Here is a 20,182-nt window from a genome sequence, read left to right on the forward strand (position 1 = left end):
TAAAAATGCTTAAAAAGTAATCTAGTGAACTCACCGAATTTCTTGAACCTCCCAAGTTCGGCTCCCCAGTCAAACGACTCAGCTAGGCCACCACCGTGGTGTTAATCTAAAATCCAAAAAATGCATAACTTTTTGCCATGACAATTGGCCCAAAAGTGCACGTCCAATTAACTATTTTACAACGAAGTCTAAAACAAAATAGTAGATATCACAAATCAATGCTCCAACAGAACGAGTGTTTTATAATACGACCATCGACCTAATTTATGTTGCCTCAACAACACTGTCTTATAATGGGTTTCATAAAAATTTTCCAAACACTCCGTTGTCTTATAGTGGGCTAAAATCACATATCATAGTAACAATTGCAAATAGTTCCACTAAGTACAGTTGTCTTCGTCATATGGCAGACATCGGATCTGAGGTAATGAAATACTAATTACATAGTAAACAGAGTTTAAAATAATGGAAAAAAATTTGATATCAGATAAGAAAACAGATCATAAATTGGATAATTAATAATAAAATTTTAGGATTCCCAAGTCAAAATTCATGCTAGTATCAGCAACCATAACAAGCTCGTTTCTTGCTGTACCTTGCTATGTCAGCAAGGTATTCAAGCTATTATATACTGCACATTGCTAGCTGGCATCAAATTCTGCATATCGAGTTACCATAGCAATAGCACGATAAGTTATATACAATTATCTTATCAAAACTTAACTCCGTCCAACCCCCGTCAAGTAGCATCCGAGTACATACAAGTATCTTATGCTAATTTGCTGTTAACGCTTCTTCCAAGGCATGGAGACACATTAACGTGCTATTGTATGCTTTTCAATGCTTGCCACCGTAATATGTTTTGTAAGCAGCTTAGGCGGATATAGCATAACGCTCTATGCGTCTGTATGAATTGCTAATTTGTTGGACACGATTTTCCAAACATGAGTGGATAGGTACTTTAATGAATAATTGCGTCGTGTTAATACTTCTTAATTTAATAGGCTATGAAGACATTTTAAATTGGAACGGCATAATGTGCTGGTAAGAGGTCCTTACGTGCTACAAATAACTTGATCGCGAATAATATTAGATTTAATGTAACATTAGATTATATTCAATCTAACATTTCGACTTCTAAACTTTTTGTCCATTTCATTACTTAAAGACTGGGACGACTTTTTTGGGAACGAACACCTTATATTATTAATAAATAAAGATTTATTTGTGAAAGAAAACAGTAAGTTCTTCATGAAATATCCTTTCTCGTCAATGCAATTTTATACCAGAAAAGTTGGTGTTTTCTTTACTAGAGAGCGCTGCATTTTCTCTTTACCACCTATATTTCAGAGTTATTATCCGCCGTATTTTGAGACTATTTAGCTCAACTTGTTTGGTGCAACAACAGGTGTTTGAGAAGTAATAAAACTTTAAAAATTAGAATAAAATCTAAGCTTTAAAAACACTGATTACCTTATCAACAATATACAAATTTCGAAACTTAAATCTAAATAAAAATTTGAAAAATGTACTTTTTCTAGCTATACTCTAACTAAATACTAACTTTTACGTGTGTAAGAACACAAGAAAAACAAATATTAATAATTAAGTCAATCAAAGCCAAATCGGCATTTCCAAAAAAGCGAGTTCTTTTTAAATATATTTTTTTATTGGAAGCAAATTTATCTGTTTGGAAATATCCTCTCCACACAATCAGCTGCAGTAACTGAAACTCGTGCAGGTAAGGTGATGTGGATATGGAATCTATAGTTTATTGAAAATTAATTCGAATCACGAACTATAGACTTTTAAAAAAATTTTAAACTATTGAATTGCAGCTTTTAGTTCTTCACGTTTGGTTAGGATGTCATATTATATTGGTTCTGATGTAATCGACAGCTACTAGAATGAACGTCTTAGTCGTTTCAAAGGTATTTATAATTTAATAGCTTTTTTTTATAAAACTAAATAAGTTTAGTAATTTATAGCTACATGAAATATAAATAAGTTCGGGTACCCGGAACTCGTTGAAAATTTTGATCTTTTGGTGATGCTTCTGTATAATGCATCCGGTTTGCACCGAAAACCGAGCAGAAAAGTATCCTTAGCTGGTTTCGCTCCCTGCTGGCACCGACCACAAAGCTGTCAAAAGGGATCGTGTACACAATATGCGAAAAATTCGCCTAAGCAAAAGTAGAGATGCGATTGTAAACCTGATTGGTGGAATGTATTTACTTGCAAAAATTTCGGCTGTTAGTGTCTCGTTCTCATCTCCGAATTTATTGCTTTTGTATTTTTTTTAATTCAGTTTGAATGAACTTTAAATATTCTCAGTGGTTGTACAGAGACTTGGGGTTAGAAAGCTTTTGCCATCGGTCTAACAGTGGGAGCTTCTCGTGGCTTTCCTCTGCATGCTATGCAAAGACGAGTTTTTAAAAAAAAGTTGTCAAAAACCAGAGGAAATTGGCAATAAGAAAGGCAAGTTAGTCCCAATGCTTGATCTAGAAGTTCACTTTTCTTTGTTCAAAATCAGAAGACTGCAGAGTTGAACATTGACAGTAATAAACACAAAAATGGGTGGGTCTTTAACACCTCTCATAATGCAAAATAAAACAATAATGATATCTAAGAACATTTTGCAAGTCAAATCGGGCTTCGTCCTTTTTCGGAAAATTTTAATCTACGATAAAAAAAAGACAAAAAAACAGGGGCTTATTTTTAAGATATTGAAGTGGACTCCACTCAACCACCCCCCGGGGAGGGAGGAGATTTAAAGGATAAACTCTATATTTGAATTCCTCATTTGATATGATATTACGAGTGTATTTTTCGATTTTTGTGTCGATGTATTCTCGCGGTATTTGACCGTTTCCATACCTTTTCTTTTTTTTTATCTTGTCTTTAATCGACTAACCCAAACCATTTTTATATTAAATTAACTATATTAAATAAACAATGTAAAAAAACAATTATATACATTGTTGCTAACACGACAAAATTTATTCTTACATAAAATATCGAAACAAGCTGTAACATTTTTCGTATGCTTTAACAATGTAAACTTTTACTTTAACAATATGCCATAAGCAATTGTTACTTCGATTGATTAAATGCTTTGTCATTTCTTCTCAAAAAAATTCTTGACTGAAGGCAACATTGAAGTTCGCATGAAAATTGTAAGTAGTATTATTTTAATGATATTTTTATTTATTTTCGTTTTCCTTTTTTGTAAATTAAGCGTCTTTTCTTCACAGCTTATTAATAAAAGTCATTTAATAGAATAAAGAAAACTTAACCTCTACGGCCTTGGTGTCCCAGTATTAGAACACATTTTTAAATTGCACTATATTCCTTACTTGAAAGATTTTTTCTTTAATTTATTTCGCAGTGCAAATTAAGACTCTTCATAATCAATTAAGTGCTTTTAGCTGAAAAAAGTTCTCATTTTGCTTAATTATAGCCAGTATGTCCTATAATTAGTTCACTTATAAATTAGTTCGATCACGGGCCGAAAGTTATAATATTTCATATTAAAAAAAACTTATATATAAGGCAATTGAACTAACCAGTCATTGATTTTTATATACCCAATTCCTAGTTACGGGCTAGTAGGGTCGATATCATTATACATAACATTTCTGAAAAACGTGCAGTTCTATCGCTCAGTATTTCATTAAATGTATCCTGCATTTTTGCATGGCTTTGACCAAACAACATTGATTTAAAAAGAAATAAAATTAAATAAGAAATGCAAATTTTTACAATACAGTATTTGCAGTTACTGATATAAATTGACTAGTTTTATTCGTACCATGAAAACAGAATTGGAAATAAGTACTTAATAAGTACCTCTTAAAAATGATTAAAAAGTAGTCAAATGAACCCACCAAATTTTTTGACGGAGGGAATCTATGTCCGGTATCCAGGCTAAATGTTCCATCCTATCACCTGTGTTCTATCCCTAGAGTCGCTTGATTAAAATTAAAAAAAGCAAAAATAAGGTTTTCACAAATGAAATAGGCTCAAAATTTCAAATCCAATTAATTATCTTACAACAAACTCTTTAGCAAAAAAGTTGGTGTCACAAATTAATGTTCCAGCATAAAAAGAGTGTTTTATAATGGGATCATTTTCATATATCCCCAACAACTCTGTTGTATAGTGGGCATGATTAAAATTTCCCAAACACTCCATCGTTTTATATTGAATCAAGATCACATATCAATATCATAGTCGATTTAAATGACATGTCACAAATAGTTACACGAAGTACAGTTATCTTCAAAATATGGCAGACATCGGGTAATCAAGCGACCAGATAATGAAGTTTAAATTGCATAGTAAACAGAGTTTAAAATAATAGAATAAAAATTTTAAATCAGAAAACATAACAGATCATAAATTGGGTAATTATTAATAATAATAAAATTTAAGGATTCCCAAGTCAAAAGTGTCGTGCTAGAAATAGCAATAGTAACAACAGGAATGAGCTAGTTTCTGCTATGTATTGTTATGACTACAATCTTATGTCTGCAAGATTATATGCTTCACAATGCTAACCTGCATGAAGTGCTAAAAAGCTAGTCTATATAGCATAAGCATGATAAGCTATATACGAGCATCTTATGCTTATTTTCTGTTTAAGCTTTAACCAAATAGAGAAGTAGACACATTGACGAATTGTTATATGCTTGATAAATAAGCTATGAAAATTTTTTTGGTATGAACAGCCAGCATGATGCGCAATAATTTAATTACTGCTAATACAAGAACTAATGAAATATTCAATAACATTACATAAAATATTATATTCAATAATACATAATATTACATAAAATATTATTATAATCAATAATACATAATATTGCATTCAATACTACATAATATTATATTCAATAATACATAATATTATATTCAATAATACATAATATTATATTCAATAATACATAATATCAAATTCAATAATATTATTCAGAATATTAAATAATATTCTATCCAACAAATTGACTTTTAAAATTATCCTCCATTTGATTACTTAACAATTGGGACCACTCTTTCAGAAAAGGAGCCCCTCATAGTATTAAGCCAAATTTGAACTGAAAAAAGATTGAGTTTTTTTCTAAATATAGCAATCATATTGCCTTTTTAAACAATCTCTCTATAAGTATCTAAAACAATTGTACGCTTCAAACATATCAGAATAACTCAATATTACTAATATGTTATGAAATGGAGCAGATTTGAACTCAGAAATTATATTATTTATTTTATTGGAAGCAAAATTATTTGTTTGAAAATATCGCCTTTCAAAATAAGCTGCAGACAGCAGCTGGTAGGAAAAAACCACACGAATGTAACATTTTAGATTTTTAAAATAATAAGAAGAAAAAATAGCAGCCGAGCTTTATGTAACGATGAGCTAAACACATTCTTTAATTTATTTTTGGAATTTTAGCTGCATAGATGAAACCAATTTCGTTTCCATGACAAAATGGGTAAAAGAAAAGGAGCCAGGACGAGGATAATGTCGCAGTCACAAGTAGCAAGTCAACTGTTCAATGGGGAATCCATCGAAGTAGGCGTTTTCAAATCGAAGGGAAAGTTTCTGTCAAGGGAGGATGAGGTGGAGGGGAGAGGTAGAGGGGTGAGGTAGAGGTAGTGGATGCTCAGCTCAAACTTTACGTAGCCTCGCGTTGATTGCGGTTGAAGCTCGGTCTGTAACTGTAAGTTAAGGTGACTGTAGTGCCCGGAGAAGAAGCTCGGCTTGTACGCAGCAACGCTGTTGCGTCTGTGGGGGAGCGGGTGAATGCTAAGCTCAAACGTTGCGTAGCCTCGCATTGATTGCTTGCTGTTTGCTCAGCCTGTTGAAGTCTTTGCGAGGCTACGTAATGCTTGAGTCGAGCATCCACCACCTCTACTACGGGTGTTACAGAATTGTAACGTACAAGCCGATCATCAACTCCGGGCTCCACAGCCCCCTTCACTTACAGTTACAAGCCGAGCTTCGACTGTAGTCGATACGAGGCTACGCTGGCTGTTGCTTCCATAGCTGAAGCTCGGCTTTTACGTTGCAATGCTGTAGAATCCGTGGGGGGGGGAGTATGCTCCGCTAAACGTTACGTAGTCTCGCATCGATTGCGGTTGATGCCTGGTCTGTAACTGTAAGTTACGGTGACTGTAGCGCCCGGAGAAGAAGCTCGGCTTGTACGTTGCAACGCTGTTGCGTCTGTGGGGGAGCGGGTGAATGCTAAGCTCAAACGTTGCGTAGCCTCGCATTGATTGCTTGCTGTTTGCTCAGCCTGTTGAAGTCTTTGCGAGGCTACGTAACGCTTGAGTCGAGCATCCACCACCTCTACAACAGGTGTTACAGAATTGTAACGTACATGCCGATCATTAACTCTGGGCTCAACAAACCCCTTCACTTACAGTTATAGGCTGAGCTTCAACCGCAGTCGGTACGAGGCTTCACAGGCTGTAGCTTCCAGGGGTGAAGCTTGGCTTTTACGTTGCAATGCGGTAGCATCTGTGGGGGTGGGGGGTGTATGCTAAGCTAAACGTTACGTAGTCTCGCATCGATTGATGTTGAAGCCTGGTCGGTAACTGTAAGTTACGGTGACTGTAGCGCCCGGAGAAGAAGCTCGGCTTGTACGTTGCAACGCTGTTGCGTCTGTGGGGGAGGGGGTGAATGCTAAGCTCAAACGTTGCGTAGCCTCGCATTGATTGCTTGCTGTTTGCTCAGCCTGTTGAAGTCTTTGCGAGGCTACGTAATGCTTGAGTCGAGCATCCACCACCTCTACCACGGGTGTTACAGAATTGTAACGTACAAGCCGATCACCAACTCCGGGCTCCACAGCCCCCTTCACATACAGGTTGCAGGCCGAGCTTCGACTGTAGTCGATACGAGGCTACGCAGGCTGTTGCTTCCATAGCTGAAGCTTGGCTTTTACGTTGCAATGCTGTAGCATCCGTGGGGGGTGTATGCTCAGCTAAACGTTACGTAGTCTCGCATCTATTGCGGTTGAAGCCTTGTCTGTAACTGTAAGTTACGGTGACTGTAGCGCCCGGAGAAGAAGCTCGGCTTGTACGTTGCAACGCTGTTGCGTCTGTGGGGGAGGGGGTGAATGCTAAGCTCAAACGTTGCGTAGCCTCGCATTGATTGCTTGCTGTTTGCTCAGCCTGTTGAAGTCTTTGCGAGGCTACGTAATGCTTGAGTCGAGCATCCACCACCTCTACCACGGGTGTTACAGAATTGTAACGTACAAGCCGATCACCAACTCCGGGCTCCACAGCCCCCTTCACATACAGGTTGCAGGCCGAGCTTCGACTGTAGTCGATACGAGGCTACGCAGGCTGTTGCTTCCATAGCTGAAGCTTGGCTTTTACGTTGCAATGCTGTAGCATCCGTGGGGGGTGTATGCTCAGCTAAACGTTACGTAGTCTCGCATCTATTGCGGTTGAAGCCTTGTCTGTAACTGTAAGTTACGGTGACTGTAGCGCCCGGAGAAGAAGCTCGGCTTGTACGTTGCAACGCTGTTGCGTCTGTGGGGGAGGGGGTGAATGCTAAGCTCAAACGTTGCGTAGCCTCGCATTGATTGCTTGCTGTTTGCTCAGCCTGTTGAAGTCTTTGCGAGGCTACGTAAGGCTTGAGTCGAGCATCCACCACCTCTACCACGGGTGTTACAGAATTGTAACGTACAAGCCGATCACCAACTCCGGGCTCCACAGCCCCCTTCACATACAGGTTGCAGGCCGAGCTTCGACTGTAGTCGATACGAGGCTACGCAGGCTGTTGCTTCCATAGCTGAAGCTTGGCTTTTACGTTGCAATGCTGTAGCATCCGTGGGGGGTGTATGCTCAGCTAAACGTTACGTAGTCTCGCATCTATTGCGGTTGAAGCCTTGTCTGTAACTGTAAGTTACGGTGACTGTAGCGCCCGGAGAAGAAGCTCGGCTTGTACGTTGCAACGCTGTTGCGTCTGTGGGGGAGGGGGTGAATGCTAAGCTCAAACGTTGCGTAGCCTCGCATTGATTGCTTGCTGTTTGCTCAGCCTGTTGAAGTCTTTGCGAGGCTACGTAATGCTTGAGTCGAGCATCCACCACCTCTACCACGGGTGTTACAGAATTGTAACGTACAAGCCGATCACCAACTCCGGGCTCCACAGCCCCCTTCACATACAGGTTGCAGGCCGAGCTTCGACTGTAGTCGATACGAGGCTACGCAGGCTGTTGCTTCCATAGCTGAAGCTTGGCTTTTACGTTGCAATGCTGTAGCATCCGTGGGGGGTGTATGCTCAGCTAAACGTTACGTAGTCTCGCATCTATTGCGGTTGAAGCCTTGTCTGTAACTGTAAGTTACGGTGACTGTAGCGCCCGGAGAAGAAGCTCGGCTTGTACGTTGCAACGCTGTTGCGTCTGTGGGGGAGGGGGTGAATGCTAAGCTCAAACGTTGCGTAGCCTCGCATTGATTGCTTGCTGTTTGCTCAGCCTGTTGAAGTCTTTGCGAGGCTACGTAAGGCTTGAGTCGAGCATCCACCACCTCTACCACGGGTGTTACAGAATTGTAACGTACAAGCCGATCATCATCTCCGGGCTCCACAGCCCCCTTCACTTACAGGTTGCAGGCCAAGCTTCGACTGTAGTAGATACGAGGCTACGCAGGCTGTTGCTTCCATAGCTGAAGCTTGGCTTTTACGTTGCAATGCTGTAGCATCCGTGGGGGGGGGTGTATGCTAAGCTAAACGTTACGTAGTCTCGCATGGATTGCGGTTGATGCCTGGTCTGTAACTGTAAGTTACGGTGACTGTAGCGCCCGGAGAAGAAGCTCGGCTTGTTCGCTGCAACGCTGTAGCGTCTGTGGGGGAGGGGGTGAATGCTAAGCTCAAACGTTGCGTAGCCACGCGTTGATTGCTTGCTGTTTGCTCAGCCTGTTGAAGTCTTTGCGAGGCTACGTAAGGCTTGAGTTGAGCATCCACCACCTCTACCACGGGTGTTACAGAATTGTAACGTACAAGCCGATCACGCTGGTATCCACAGCGAAGTCTGTTGAGCAAATGCTTCCTGAAGAGTTTAAAGTTTTACAAGTGCCCAGTACCCAAGTGAATTATGAAACCCAAGTGTTGGATATAACTCAAGGGAATGACGAACCTTCATGTGACGAACCTCAAAGGGATGAGCAACTTCAAGTGTTGAATGAAGTCCAAGTGCCTTGTGATGAAACAGAAGTGTTGGATATGCCTCAAGTGTTGGTTGAATCAGAAGTGTTGAATATGCCTCAAGTGTTGGTTGAATCAATAGTCTTTGATATGCCTCAAGTGTTGGTTGAATCTCAAGAGCCCCTAGGCGTGTGTTTTAACGTGGATTTGTCACTCATTGCACCAAAGGAGGATCAAGAATGGGATACATCTGATACTTTTTAAGCAATTTTTCGGAATCTTTGAAGGCATTGGATTTACGAGTAGTTGTGAAACACTGTAGGAAAAGACAGTATCCATTTAATCCAGAAACACCATTGGATTTATCAGCAAAAAACAAACAAACAAACAAAGGAAACGCATATGTAATGTAAATATTGTATAGTATTGATGGTATTATATTGTATTGTAAATTTGAATGTATTGTATTATAATTTAAGTAAATAAAATCCTCTGGGGTATATTTTTTTCACAACTGTTTTTTATTCTTTAAGATTTCATTTCTTGTGACATGGCCAAACAGAATGTCATAACACTTTGTGGACAATCGGAATGCCGCACGCCTTAACACTTCCTCCTTTTTCGCGTACAAAATGGGATTCAGAGCCAATCCATTTCATATTCCCCATGAGGAGTTTTTTATTAAAATCTACTGAGATTTTTTTCCCTTCAAGATCGCAGAAATACAATAGCGATAGCTGTGTGAAACATAAGGTTTATTTTATAACCGTCGTTGAACAGCAGACCCAATTTTATTGGTTTATGATCATATATGGCAACGTTACTTTTAAAAAGTAACGAGTAAAAGTACAAGTATTTTTAAAAAAAGTAATGAGTAAAAAGTTCTTATTTTAAAAAGTAACAAGTAAAGAGTACAAGCAAAAGTACAAGTACTAAACAAAAAAAGTAACGATTTAAAAGTGCATTTCTAGGAAATCGAAGATTCAAAGTAACCTAATTTTATTGAATATTATTCTTATGCTCTTTAATGTTTTTGCAAAATCGTTGTTATTTATTTAATTATTTTTAATTTTGGAAGTTGTGGACATTAATTTATTTTGAAATTCGGATGAATATTATAATATAATTTTATAATATAATCGTATAGTATAATTTTAAAATCAAATATAATTTTAATATCAAATTTTTTTGGATTTGCACGAAAAAGAAATTTTAACTATTGATTTTAATTTTTAGTTTATTATTTTTATTTATTCAAATTACCATTGATTTAAAATTGTTTTACTCTATAGAAACGCGTTTTAAAAGCACAAACATAAGCAAAGCAAACACGGGGTTTCATATAGCTTTGTGATCTTTGAGCTAGTAAAAAATAATTGCATGTGCAGTATAAGTTGAAACAGAACAGTCTACAATTTTATTTGTAACAATGGCTAATGCTGAAGTCATGCGAGAAAATCATTTTCCGAAAATTTCTGCCTAACGGAATAATTGAAATTTGTAAACGAATTTTAGTATCAGCGGCTAAATTAATACCTTCGAGTTTTCAAGAGTTAAAATAGTAATTATAATAGTTTTCAATAGCACAAATAGCTCTGAAGTTCTTAGAGATTTGACTGGGCTTTGTTTGACAAGGTCGGGCATAAACATAATTTTAGTAAAAAATGTACTAGGTAAAAACGTATTTAGTAAAAAATGCATTAAGACAAAAATGTATTATTAGTGAGTTCAAACGAAAATTGAAAAACGTAATAGCAAAATCCAACATTTTTTATTTAAAATGTATTAAACTCGAAAATGAATGAAAATGACTTGCTAAATAATATTTTTATTCATTTTGCAAAATAATTGCATTTCGAAAGTGGTGTCACTGAGTGTGCTGCGAGAATTTCTCAGAACGTGCTTAGCCACGCTGAATAAGCGCTCCACGGGAGCACTAGAAGGTACTGTAGTATTATATTTCACATATAATTTTTTTGCGATCGGATATTCAAAATTGATATGCATTCAAAATTGATATGCTTTCCGTTTCGACATTTAAGCTCATGTATGCCATAAATTCTTCTGTCGCTGGTGATTGGCATGATGTTTTCAGCTTTAGAAAATTTAAATTCCCTGGTTTTTTTCTTTCTGTTACGTTATTAGTTATAGCAGGGTGTTCAGCTTGGACAATTCTTTCCAATTATTTTTTGTAGCCTCCTCCCTAGCTTATTCTTCCGACCAATTAAATTTGATGCAAGGTACCAGACCTGCAGGAAACAATAAATCGTACTGCGATTTCACATCGCGAAACCTTTCGCAGTTCAAAAGAGCCGTCTTTCAGGAGTGACAATTTTCAAAGGTCAAGGTATTTAAACACGAAGTTAGCAGTGAATACATATATATTGCACATTAATTTTATAAATTAAAAAAAACATAAGCATTTATTTTTAATTTAATCTTTTTTTTTTTAGAAAGCTTACCGAGTTTTAGAAAAAAGTAACGATTTCATTGGACATTTCCGCTACATATACTTGTACTTTTTCCCTAAAAAAGTAACGAAAGTACAAGTAAAAGTACTAAATTTAAAAAGTAACGAAGTACAAGTAAAAGTACGTACTTTTTACTTGTTCCGGCGGTACAAGTAACGAAAGTAAAAGTACTGCCATATATGGTTATAAACTGAGAATTGGGTTGTCTGTTCACCTCCAGTTATAAAACAAAGTAGCGTATTTTAAAGAAATTTTTTTTTGTTGAAATATAAAGTAATAACATTTAATGTTTGTAGTCAAAGACGATATTAAATTTACGATAGTATCTCAATTTAGCAATGACGTGTGTCTAAAGTCTTGTTACTTAAGGTTAAGCATTAGTTGCGATTTCTGCTGGGTTGCTATTCGGCTTAAACATCTGTCTGTACGAGCCAAAAAGCGTTTTTAAAAATGGGAATTCCTTCTAGTTTTGATAAGAACTTATTACCGCTTTTATGCTAAAAAAAAGGATAAAAAATAAGCACTGAACACGTATAAAGCAATTATAAGTGCCATGTTCTTCAGAAGTTGAAATAATATCTAGTCAAAAAATGTGGGCATAATAAGTGCAAAAATAAGAACAGAATTAAACAAGTGGGAATTTTAATGATTATTGGAGAATACTTTTATTGCTAAGTAATATTTCTTGCTTTTTAAAATAAATGTTTCAATGGAAAATAAAGTTTTTAATAGATTATCTCTGTTTTAATATAAGTCTTACAACTAATAAATTTTTATTCAAATATGTTTTACTAATAATGCAATTTCTTGATTTCCTGCTAGTCTTTCTATTCTTGTTTATTTATATAACATTTATGTAGGTTATGAATTCAAAAGCAACTGGTTTGAAATGCCGATTCACTAATTCATTCGAATACAAAAGACACAAATAACTAATACTGCAGTTTCTGAATTTCGTTTGTGTCTTTGTATTTTAAATTCTTTGTTACAGTTAATCTTGCGATCTATGTAGACAAAGAATTCAAACGAAATAGGTTTTCTTTTATGCATTCCATTTATACTTTTAAACTTCAGATAACTTTTATACTTCAAAAGAAAGACATCATAGCGTTTCGTGATATAATCTCTTTAGTAATTTTGTCTAATTATTTTATTTATTTACTTCTTTTTTGTCTTACTTCTTTCGGCTTATATTCGGAGAAGTAGTTTCATTTTTAATTTTATATTATTCAAGAAAGCTTTTACTTAGAAAATACATGTTTTTTAACTTTAAAACTTAAAAAAACCCATTTAATGTAAGAGTTATTCTAAATCATAATTTTGATCAATTTTGTTTCAACAAAATTGTAGCGCAGGGGAATTTTTCAATTACAATGAATTTGATACTTTTTTTTAATAAATATCTCCAAAAATTTAACCCTAATTTCTTTACAAACTCGATCTATAGGGTATTTTTTTATTTGTATATCCTCTTGGTGAAAGCAAGGCACCAGTAATAGGAATTGGTGAAACTCTGACACCAGTAATAGGAACCAGTAGTAATAGGAACCACCTCAAGACAAAAGTAACAGGAATTGGTGAAACTCTGAATCCTATTACTGGTGCTTTGAAAGATAAATTAATTTAGCTGGGACCTAAATAAGGTATTATGTGAACTGTAATTCCGAAAAAAGTGCAATCAATTTTATAATATGATATATGTACAATAATATGGTACAAACTGCAAAGGTTGCAGAGAAGTTGTTGAAAATTGAGATTCAATGCTAGGAGGGAGCGTTTATATTCAAAGTTTTCCTTTAATTTTTATTTCTTATAGTTAAAATAGTGCGATCCATCTTTTGGGTATTTTTAAAATGCTTAAAAAGCCTTTAATTTGAATTATTTTTTATGTGAACCGTAATTTTGAGAAAGTTGAAATCAAATTTATAATATGATATATGCACAATGGGATAATATGATACATGATAAAGCAGCCTCTGTATAATAGTCCTCGACCCCCGATGAATTAACAGCTTAGAGGCTAATTTAATTGCTTTTATATCTATTTATCTTTACGTTATTTATGTTTACACAAACAAGCTTCAACAGCTTTACAATTAACAATACACACGTGGTTTCAGAAAGCTTTCAAATCACTAATTCTGTTACTTTGATTTTACCTATGCTTACTTTAAATAATAGAAGATAAATAATTATTAAAATGCCTACAATCAACTCTCAGTGTAACTTGTTTTAGATTCAATAGAGCAGTAACCTAAAAAACATTACAAATCGTCTTTTAAAACTGCGTGATGGTGCGTGATTGAGAAAAATTCGTTTTTCCTTCAACCCTATCGCACGGATGAATTGTAATTTTTAAACGATTTTTAGAAACTGGGCTTAAAATTGATTCTGCTGTCCAAATTTCAGGATCCTATCACAAACGGTTCTGGAGTTACGCCGAGGCATTTAAGAACATAAACTTTTTTATTTATTGTTATGGATAAAAAGGAACAAAAACGAACTAATTAATAGTTTATATTGAAACTTTAAATCACGACGGAAAACTTATCGAAGAAAATCTTACAATTTTGCTTATTCTCTCTAGCTTGGCTTTTTCTCATGAGATTTTATAACATGTTTTTATTGAGACCTCTGATAATGAACTGAGTACAACTGCCTGTGTGAGGCAGGGTAGTCTCAGAAAAGGTAATTCTTTAGCTGTTTTTACTCACACCATCAAAAATTGATCTTCATTTTTAACATTTCTAAGGTTTGGACATTTAGTAACTTGATATCAAACATGTATTAGCGATTTTTTCTTGCTTTAGAAGTGTTAAAAATAATTTAAGAAAAAAAAAGGTTTAGGATAAAGTAAAAATTGGAACTTTTCGAGTAATTTCTTAATACTCAAATCACATGCGCAATTAGATAGATTCGAAATAAATTTAATTTATTTTGAACAGCCGACGATGAACACCCGACCCAATTTCGGGCTTATGACTAACAGTAATGATCTCCGCAGCCTTGCAATTTTGAACCCAATCCAGAAGACAAGCGAACTCTTGGATCAAGTATTGGGAGAAATTTGCCTTCGTGGAAGACTTTCTGATAGAATTAATCCGCATTTGCGTTACATGGAGATGAAAACCACGAAGGCCTCCCGTGGTTAGTCTGACGGCAAGGGGACTCTAACTAATGATATGTCTACCACTAAGGATATTTTTACGTCAGCACTGTAGTCAGGGCAAGCTGGATGCGGAATTCGTATTGACCAGTCATCGCTGGGATTTGAACCCGGTTCACCTCATTGGAAGGCGAACGCTCAATTCCCTGAGCAGACACAGCTCCTAGGAATAAATTTGAAATATAAAAAAACATTCTTTTCTAAAAAATCTGGTCAAGATTCGGTCACTATCTAGAAACAAATGTCCATAATTTCATTTTTCTCTCCGCGATAATAAATACGACTCATAATTTCTAAGAGTATAGGTGGCAACTGAAAAATGTTTCTAATAGAAAATTTTTAAGTATTATTAAAAAGTATATTCTAAGGGTTAAAAATGGAGGTTGTTTAGATATCACTAATTACAACCCGTGTATTTTTAGACCACTTGTTAAATATCAAGTAAAAAATATTTACACTTAAGTTGCAAATTAATTTTAAACAAAGAAAAACGAAAAATGTATCAAAATCTAGTGATTTATAAAAATTTAGAACTTGGTGAAGAAAACCGAGTGTAGATGAAGGGCAATTATTAGAATCAACTTCAATTTCCCTCCGGCAATCATTCTGGTTTTGATAATTTTAATCCCATCTTCTCAATAAAAATTTATAGCATTTTTACGAAATTTTACTGTTTTCTTCACTTAAATATTCATTTGTGACCCACATGATGGTTTAACTTAATATTTGACAAGGATACAAAGAATATTTTACAAAAGGCGATGATTATGGAACACTTTGCATACATATAAGTCAAAATCTTTTTATGAAGAATTATGATAATCATATGAGGAATTATAATGATCATGTTAATAATCATAGTGCTCCAAAACCTTAAGTTTTTTGTTAATCAATCGTATTATAATTTAATTTGTGCTAATATGTTAGAAAATAATTTTTACATTTATAGTTGCACTAATCTTTTCAAGACATTCTTTTGCTTTTACTTTCGATATAAAGCTCTGACATTGACATATATAATTAACTAGTTGACTTATTACAAAACAAAATGCTGGGGTGTACGGCTTTAATAAACTTATTACAATTTTTATAAATGCCCTTTATCTAAAACACGATTATTTCTACCAAGAAATAAATTTATTATCGCTCACCAGTCACATTTATTAATGTTTTAGCAAAACAAAAATGTCGAGCAATCTATGTTCCTTTCCGAATTGCCAAAAGCAGATAAATTGAGTAGAGAATAGTTTACACGCAGTTTTAATGTAAGGTTTTGAAAACAATGCGGTGTTATTAATTTTAATTATTACTTCGAAGAAATATGGCTTGACATAGTTTGAAAAATACGAAAAATTAGCTTACATTTTAGATAAACCATTCTTTCTTCACAACTATTTAAATCACTATTTAAAATTTTTTTAAGCAGTTCATATTCATATTTTATAACTATTTTAATAGCTAATTTTATTGCATTTTCCCTAACTAATAGAATAACTATCTCCCAATTTTTTGAAGCTACTTCAATAACTATTAACTAGCACTCATCACTTTTAATACTTCTCTTATTTCTCTCTTTATTTTTTTAAAGTTTAGACAAGTGCATCGTTTGTAATTTTCATGCAAAGCATGATACTGGTTATTTATCAAAAGTTGTTGTAATTGTTGCATTGTTCGTAATTTTTCATCAAGTACATCGTTATTATTTTTGTCTGAAAAACGTGCTGGGTTCTCATCAAAAGTATAGCTTTTAAATTTTTATCGAAAGTATAATACTGGTTATTCATTGAAAGCATGGTTTTTAATTTTTCATCATGTACATCGTTATTATTTTTGATTGAAAAACATGCTGGGTTCTCATGAAAAGTATAGCTTTTAAATTTTTATCGAAAGTATAATACTGGTTATTCATCGAAAGCATGGTTTTTAATTTTTCATCATGTACATCGTTATTATTTTTGATTGAAAGACATGCTAGGTTCTCATGAAAAGTATAGCTTTTAAATTTTTATCGAAAGTATAATACTGGTTTTTCATCAAAAGCATGGTTTTTAATTTTTCCTTAAAAGCGTGACACTGGTTCTTCATTAAAACCATGGTTTTTGATTTTTCATCAAAGGCATGATACTGGTTTTTCATTAAAGCCTTAGTTTTTGATTTTTCATCAAACACATGGTAATTGTTTTTCATCAAAGAAATGATTTTTGTTCAAAAGCAAAGATTTTTAATTTTCCTTCAAAAGCAGATCTTTTTGTGAAGAATACTCGCTTTACACCTGCTACTGGCTTATTGATACTGTTTTTTTTTCATCAAAAACATGGTTTCTGATTTTTCATCAAAAATATGGTTTTTAATTTTTCATCAAAAGCATGGTTTTTGATATTTCTTCAAAAGTATGATACTGGTTTTTCATCAAACCCGTACTTTTTGATATTTCATCAGAAGCATCACTGTTTTTAAATGCAATAGTCAAAGATTCAGACGTAAAAGAAGCTAACAAAAAGTTTTTAGCATCTATCCTAACGAAAATTTTAGAAAAAAGTTTTGATCATGAAATCATATTATGCAAATACAAAATCATCTGGATAAGTGAATTCAAGACATAATAAGTGCATTGGAGACGTAATTATTTAATCGAAAATTTTAGAATAAAGTTTAGATCATGAAATCATATTATGCGAATACTCAATCATCTGGATAAGTGCATTCGAGATATAAATGTTAACTCGAAAATTTCAATATGTCCAATCAAATTGATCACTCGAAAATTTCGATATGATCAATCGAAAATTTCAAAATGATAATTTCGAAAGTTTTGATCACTACGTCCTATTATTCAAGTACTCAATCCTCTCAAGAAGTGCATTTAAGACATAATTACTCATTTTATAATTTTAGAATAAAGTTTCGATCATTGCGTCATATAATATAGGATAGATAATATTTTTGATCACTGCCTCAATAATCTGGATAAATGCATTCGAGATAAAATTATTCAGTCGAAAAGTTAAGAACAAGCTTTGCATCATATTATGCAGCTGCTCAATCATCAGGATAAGTGGATTCGCGAAGCATTTGAATCGAGAAATAATTTTAGTTGAATATTTATTCAATTGAAAATTTCAGACCAAAGTTTTGATCATGGCATCTTATTATGCAGCTGCTCAATCATCTGGATATACGCATTAAAGATTTAAATATTCAAGCTGAAATCAGCTGTGAGAAATGATTCAATGCCATTGGAATAGCGTTGGATCCGAAATTTTGGGCAAACTAACCAATCTGTGATTGCTTCTGAAGATAGATTCTACTTTGATTAAGGAAAGATTTGAGACACAATTCTGTTGTTTGTGCTAAAATATGTTATAAAATGTGTCTGCTTAAATGAAAATTTTTATGCATTTCGAAGTTTATTGCTTATTGTATTTATTGGAAAAACTATGAAAAAAAATGATTGCATGAAAGTAATCAGTGATTGTGTATTAGGTTGTTAAAAAAGTTTTGCAACACTTGTGAAACCTGTTTATAGCAACAACACGTTATTGCTTATAGCAATAGCGAATCAAAACCCGAACCGGAGGGCTTCATTCCCACAATCGCACAGCAGAAAGGACATAGAACACACACACAGAGAGAAAGAAATATCCATGCCCTGATCGGGATTCGAATCCGCAACCATCGGCTCTGCAGTTAGGCATGCTAACCACTCTGCCACCTGGTCGGTTTTAGAGCTTAATGATAAAAGTTAAAATTAAGAACACCAAAAACAACAACACAAAATGAAAATTCATAAAAGCTGAAATTTTCGCAAGTACTTTTTTAACAACCTACTACTTATAATTATGCTTTTTATATTAAAATCATTGTAAAACTAAAATAAAAAAAAATTTGTATTTATTTTATTTATGCTTATGTAAAGTATGAAAAAGTCCAGTTTCGCTTATCGGAGCAAATTCGATGAAGCTATTGCATAATTTTTTGAAAAGCTTTCTTCAATTTTTATAAATGACTTTTTAGTACTTGCTAACGACTATATCACTCTCTTTCATTAATTTCTAATTATTCAGCAATATTTTTTAATCTATAAAGGAGCATAAAGATAACTTTCTACTTTTATCGGTATCTTATTTTTTCCAAAAGTTGAACCTGACTATTTTCATTCATCTTGTGTGACCCTTTTATCTTTTTCTTTAAACTTTTCTAATTTATCTTTGTCTACAGCATATGTCAGTTACGAAAAATCGACAATCGCTATACTCACAGTTAATCGATATAGCATATTAGACGGATATCGCTTTCTTAGTGCACTATTCACTTAAGACATGAATTAGCTCTTTTTGTGCTTTTTTTAGAGAAACAAAACACGCTGCAAATTGCTTTTTATCATGAAGAGAAGGGTTATTTATAGATCGAAAATATGTCTTCTTGCTTTCAACAGGAAATAAACTTCATTTGTTGGTGCTTTATCACCCAAAACAGATATAAATAGTAATTTACTTTTAACCATAGCAAAATGGAATATTACATTGATGAATATTTTATGTTAAGGTTTTAATAATTTATTAAAATTTGAACGAAAGTAGGTCGGGTATGTTTTGAGTTATAAAAGAAGCTTCAATACGATTTATGGCAAAAAGAAAAAAAAACCCCGTAATTTTTGATGATTCAACAATTAATAAGATATGTTTTGATAATTTTGAAATTTTTAATTAATTAATAATTATTAATTATTAATAAATAATAATAATTATTAATCAATTTGCATAATTATAAATTCTAATGGTCTAATAATTGATTAATTATCAATTAATAATAATAATAGTATAATAATTATTAATTAATTTGTCATTAAATCAAGGAATATTTGAGATTCACGTGATTTTCTAAATATAAGGTTAAATTGATTCCTCCCTCATGTATCAATTTAGAGTGTTATGTAAGTTTTCGAACATTATCTATTTCAGTCTAACAAAATTTGCATCTCATGGCGGGATGGTGCAGGGATTAGTGCTTGGGCTTGTCCTGTCAATGATTGAATACTCATTTACTCCTGCTCCTTTTATTTCATGCAGAATTTCTTAATCAATTGTATGATTGATATAAATGTATGCACTCTAAAAACTTTCTTAGTATATTTGACTGTTTAAAGCTGTTTTGGTGACAAACCTGTTTTTCGTCCAAATCCTAATTGGATTAAAGCCGTTTGTTTAAGTTAAGACCTGCAGTTTTGCTTACCGTAAAGAACTTTACCCTTCTTGAAACCATTTTATGATTATTTTCAATACTAGCTCTTACTTTTCAGCAATTATTTTATGGTTTTGAGCAGTGCATAAATTTAACTAAAAAATCAACTTTATTGTCAAAATGATATTCTACCTGATAACTATATATTTTTTT

The sequence above is a fragment of the Parasteatoda tepidariorum genome, chromosome 9, assembly GCF_982258835.1.
Source record: "Parasteatoda tepidariorum strain Cologne lab strain chromosome 9, Ptep-v5.0, whole genome shotgun sequence".
NCBI classification, from domain to species: domain Eukaryota; kingdom Metazoa; phylum Arthropoda; class Arachnida; order Araneae; family Theridiidae; genus Parasteatoda; species Parasteatoda tepidariorum.